This window comes from Barbus barbus, assembly GCF_936440315.1.
Source record: "Barbus barbus genome assembly, chromosome: 22".
NCBI classification, from domain to species: domain Eukaryota; kingdom Metazoa; phylum Chordata; class Actinopteri; order Cypriniformes; family Cyprinidae; genus Barbus; species Barbus barbus.
In genome coordinates, this window is record NC_136750.1 from 26,251,493 (window position 1) to 26,257,352 (window position 5,860).

The following is a 5,860-nucleotide window of genomic DNA, read 5'->3' on the forward strand; positions in this document are numbered from 1 at the left end:
CAACCCGTTATGATTAATTATGTTCATCTCACTTTGAGCTAATTTGCTACACTATTACATCATTATAATGCATTACAATGTTAGTTATGTTTGTATTTAACAGCGTGTTTATTTGTTTGTTTGAGTGAGACTTGTACTTGAGCAATTAAATCAAAAGTCAGTTTGGCGATTAACTTTGAGAAGAGAGGGTTGATGAGATCATTGGCTCTGAGAGCGAGAGAGTGAGACAGATAAATCTGAATAATTCTCTATAATTAGCTTGTGGTCTGTATCAGTGGGACCCAGGTACACAGCTGCCAGATCCAACTCACCAGCAGTTCACCATCAGGACCCTCTGTGATGTGTGTGTTGCTGTAATGAGGCAGGTGAGAGCAGATGTCATACATAGGACACTCTCCGGTATATCATCATGATAATACTTTTTCAATGAAGCCTGGATATACAGTATCATAATATAGCAGATGTCTTATAAAAAGGATAGTTTTGATTGTAAGTTCTGATTGGTCAGTACAGCACTTTTTACTTCATTAGGTACACCTTGCTAGTACCCCCTTTTGCCTTCAGAACTGCCGTAATTCTTCGTGGCATAGATTCAACAAGGTGTTGGAAACATTCCTCAGAGATTTTGGTCCATATTGACATGATAGCATCACGCAGTTGCTGCAGATTTGTCGTCTGCACATCCATGATGCGAATCTCCCTTTCCACCACATCCCAAAGGTGCTCTATTGGATTGAGATCTGGTGACTGTGGAGGCCATTTGAGTAAAGTGAACTCATTGTCATGTTCAAGAAACCAGTCTGAGATGATTTGAGCTTTGTGACATGATGCATTATCCTGCTGGAAGTAGTCATCAGAAGATGGGTACACTGTAGTCATAAAGGGATGGACATGGTCAGCAACAATACTCAGGAAGGCTGTGGCGTTTAAACGATGCTCAATTGGTACTAAGGGGCCCAAAGTGTGCCAAGAAAATATCCCCCACACCATTACACCACCACCACCAGCCTGAACCGTTGAGACAAGGCAGGATGGATCCATGCTTTCAAGTTCTTTATGCCAAATTCCTCTCCCTACCATCTGAATGTTGCAGCAGAATTCGAGACTCATCAGACCAGGCAACATTTTTCCAATCTTCTATTGTCCAATTTTGGTGAGCCTGTGCGAATTGTAGCCTCTGTTTCCTGTTCTTAGCTGACAGGAGCGACACCTGGTGTGGTCTTCTGCTGCTGTAGCTCATCTGCTTCAGGGTTCGACGTGTTGTGCGTTCAGAGATGGTATTCTGCATACCTTGGTTGTAACGAGTGATTATTTGAGTTGCTGTTGCCTTTCTATCATCTCTAACCAGTCTGTCCATTCTCCTCTGACCTCTGACATCAACAAGGCATTTTCGTTCATTTCGTTTTTTCTTTTTTCTTTTTTTTTTAAAAGGAAGAAAAAATGTACTGACCCCAAACTTTTGAATAGCATTGTATATTGTAACACAAAATTTATTTTTTAAATAAATGCTGTTCTTTTTAACTTTTTGTTAATCAGAGAATCCTAAAAAAATCACAGGTCCCAAAAAAAATATGAAGTAGCACAACGGTTTCCAACATTGATTATAAATCAGCATATTAGAATGATTTCTGAAGGATCACCTGACATTGAAGACAGGAGTAATGATGCTGAAAATTCTGCGCTGCGTCACAGAAATACATTTTTATTTAAAATTATATATTTTTTTCTGTATTTTTGATCAAATAGATACAGGCTGCATTTTAATATACTTTAAAAAATTATTAATTCCTGTGATGGCAAGCTGAATTTTCGGAAAAAAAAGAACAGCATTTACTTAAAATAGAAATCTTTTGTAACAATATACATTACTGTTAAAAAGTTTGGCGTAAGTAATTTTTTTTTCTGTCTTTTTTTAAATAAAATTAATATTTTTTTTTCAGCAAGCATGTGTTAAATTATTTAAAAAGTATATTAAAGACTTTAAGACTTATACATTTCTATTTTGAATAAATGCTGTTCTTTTTAACTTTTTACTAAAGTTAAGTTTTAATTATTTAAGTTTAAATACATTTTATTATTGTGCTATGTATATGGCTGCCACAGCATGAACGCAATCTCAGTCTCTTTTTGCTTGTTTGCTTATCTGTATTTGATTTTAATTTCATTAAGTAGATGTTTTGCTCCACCAGCGTTCTAATGCATTTCTATTGGACTGTGAAATAAATCTTGAATATTTGTTAGCCCCACTTATATCCTAGCTCATATATCATCACTGTGTTTGTGTGTGTGTGTGTGTGTGTGTGTGTGTGTGTGTGTGTGTGTGTGTGTATTTTTCTGCTTTCATTTCATGCCCACAATATGCCGGAGCAGCACCCACAAGAGGACGAGAGGGGGAAAGCTCGTCAGAGCTCATCTGCTAATTAATGTCTGATTAAAGCAGTGTGCCTGCAAGGTCAGATTTAGTTTCTCCGCTCAGCCTGTATGAACACAACTTCCATACTAATCAACATGTCCGGCTGCACTCGCTTTAAGATTGGTTTAAACTGCCATTCTTCAAAGCTACGTGATCTTGGTTCAAATGTAACAGAGCTCTAGAGAACATCATAGAGAAAGAACATCATCTATTTTCACGGGGGATCTGATTGATGCTATGTGTCAATATTGTTCAGTACACTCGACAATGATGGTGGCATATTCTCATTATCAGAATTGTGTTGTTAGTTCATGAGAATATGCTAATTTGACAGTGACTGAAGTCTTTTTTGGCCCGTCTCATCTGGGTTCTGTGTAATGTATGCTGTTGTTAGCTACCCACATTGCTGTCCTTTCTGCTTATTAATAGGGTTGGGAAGCATAAACGTATTCAGAACCAGTTACATTTTAAATAAAACAATACTTCTGGCAATGCATATACAGAAGAAACTGAACTTTTTTGCACTACTATTCAGTGGTACCACAACACAGCTACCAAATCAAACAGTATGACCGATGTAGTTGAAATCCTGCATGAATGATTTAATATGCCAGTTCTTTTTAGTGATTCAGAAGTATATAGCACAACCAATATAGTCTGATTACAAAACAAATAACTTTAAGTTATGAATTACAAATTATTCAGTTCTTTTTAGTGAATCAGTGAACACATGCAGTTCAAGTTTGCCAATTTTCAACCAATATATCTGTAGTATATGGACAATGTGTACTCTTTCTCCATTTTATCGGCTCCTACTAGTTTGTTTGGCAGTGACGCAAATTGCTCCAGGGCTTTTGTTAAAACTAAGGTTTGCACTTCTGCATTTTTGTATCCCTGCCGATGGACAGTCAGATTGACAGAGGGGTGCTGTCCACTGCATTGTTGGAGCTGAATCTCCTTACCCTTCTGACAAAAGGGAGCATCTCTTTAGATTGAAAAATAAAATAAAAATGAAGTGAATTATCATTTTAAGCCTATAAAAATGTGCATAATTTATTTCCTTTGTCAGCAGTATTTTAAAACTATTAATGAATAAAATATATCGCCATTTCTTTTGGTTTAATATATTTTTAGCTAATATATAGTTGAGTATAGTTAAGGGTTAACTTAGTTATAGTTAATACGTTATTGGAATGCATTCACTAAAATGTAATATAAAAGATCCTTGTAACTTTTTTTGTTTTGTTTTTAATTTACTGACAAAGGAACTGCATTTTTGCAAATATGTATTCGTACCAAAAGATTCATTAAAGTAACTTGAATCGTTAGAGGAATCTGAACCAGAGTCAATAAATTCTTTACAGTTCCCACCCCTATCAGTTTATTATAGATGTACATATCACAGATATCTAACAAAAACTCAGTATTTTGTTTAAACATCTTTTAGACAAATGATTTTGAACATTTTGATGCTGTGCTAGTGGCGCCAAATTACAAGTTGCTCGAGACAAACCTCAAGTGATTGCATCCCAGTTAGAGTTCCACTTCTAGTTCTGTTTAGCATTCATTGTGTTTTTATGGCAAATTACAGCCTAATGTTTTATTTAATGTTATGCTTGTTGAGATTAAGGTTCCTTTGGAAAGACCTGTGACTCTTTTACTAACTGCCCTAAAATGAGCAATTTCTGGAGAATAAAGCCCACTGTTTCTGTATCTGATGCGACTTCCTATTGACCCTGTGTTACAAGTACAGTCCAATAGTTCACTTTACAGAGCCTAAATATCGTCCATGAATGCTAATACGTAGATGTTCATTGAAAACCAGTTGTTGTGCGCCTTTCTGTCAGTTTACAAATGTTAAAACGTTGTTTGCGTGTGTTCTCACCATGCCGCTTTTCCAAGGGTCCTCAATGCTGAGTAATAAGCAGTTTATTTTGTTTCAGTCTCTCTGTTGAAACGGAGCCCATGCCGACAACAATAGCCTTTCAAATCCTATTGCTTACTTGCCTAATTTCCTCCAGTGGGAGCGCAGAGAGGAGGAACCTCTCATTTTTCCCCTCCGTCTCTCCGTGGAGGAGCGGGTGTTAGGTCATTACGTGAAGATGAGAAGAATGAGCGCTCTGTATGGGGCCCCGTGCGGTATTGATCTGATTGACCGCCGCTAAGGACGTGACTCCGAGCTGTTATTGGTCTGTTTGGGAAGGCAGCCGTGTCCTCTGGAGTTAAAGTGTGTGAATTAAGTGTATTTGAAAGGTAGCAAATGTAACGCATTCTGAATTGACTGCGCTGCATGATGACTCTATTCTAGCGGCGGCGCTCGAGTCTGCAGGCGACGGCCTGTTACTTTGAAATGAAGTAGTAAGAAGGGCTAGCGGACACTTTTGCACTGATTTCCAAGAAAATGAGTCGAAAAATATGGTTGAAATGGTGTTTGAGATGTTGGTGGCAGTGCTAAGTTTTTTTCTCCACTCTCTTGTATTCTTATTGGCTTGTTTTCAGCTGCTCTCTTGTAAGTCAGGATGATGTGCATCAGGGGAGAATTAAACTACCAGGAAGCAAACTGAAATTTGAATTCAAAAGAGAGGAAAAGGAATTTACTGAATTGCAATTCAAAGAAAAACAACTCAGGTAATGCATTCTGGGAACTAAACTCTTCTTCTACCACAGTCAAAAAAGCTAATTTCTGAAGAATTATTGAATCAATCTATATCTGTCTGTCTGTTGTTCTATCGTTCTATCTGTCTGTCTGTCTGTCTGTCTGTCAGTCATTCTATGGCTCTGTCTGTATGTCTGCCTGTCTTTCTGTCTGTAGTTCTATGGCTCTGTCTGTCTGTCTGTCGTTCTATGGCTCTGTCTGTATGTCTGCCTGTCTTTCTGTCTGTAGTTATATGGTTCTGTCTGTCTGTCTGTCATTCTATGGCTCTGTCTGTCGTTCTATGGCTCTGTCTGTATGTCTGCCTGTCTTTCTGTCTGTAGTTATATGGTTCTGTCTGTCTGTCTGTCATTCCATGGCTCTGTCTGTCTGTCTGTCGTTCTATGGCTCTGTCTGTATGTCTGCCTGTCTTTCTGTCTGTAGTTCTATGGTTCTGTCTGTCTGTCTGTCATTCTATGACTCTGTCTGTCGTTCTATGGCTCTGTCTGTATGTCTGCCTGTCTTTCTGTCTGTAGTTCTATGGTTCTGTCTGCATGCCTGCGTGTCTGTCTGTCTGTCTGTCTGTCTGTCGTTCTATGGTTCTGTCTGTTTTCTGGCGTTCTGTGGTTCTGCCTGCCTGCCTGCCTGTGTGTCTGTCTGTCATTCTATCGTTCTGTCTGCCTCTCCATCATTCTGTCCGTCCGTCCGTCCGTCCATCCATCCATCCAATCTCTGTCATTATCTCTGTCTATATATCATTCTGTATGTTCTATCTGGTGTTCTTTCTATCATTCATTTTATTTAACTAATTTTAT

The 5,860-nt window shown here is 38.2% G+C and overlaps 1 protein-coding gene across 4 annotated transcripts in view; it reads left to right on the forward strand.

Annotated features, from left to right (window-relative positions):
• Positions 1-2,368: 2,368 nt before the first annotated feature.
• Positions 2,369-5,860, forward strand: part of LOC306888429 (SH3 and multiple ankyrin repeat domains protein 3-like) — a 211,001-nt gene continuing 207,509 nt past the window's right edge. For all 4 annotated transcript variants that reach the window (XR_013785750.1, XR_013785751.1, XM_079446722.1 and 1 more), the window contains exon 1: positions 2,369-2,452. The gene's annotated coding sequence lies outside the window, so the exon portion shown is untranslated. The remainder of the gene's footprint in view (positions 2,453-5,860) is intronic.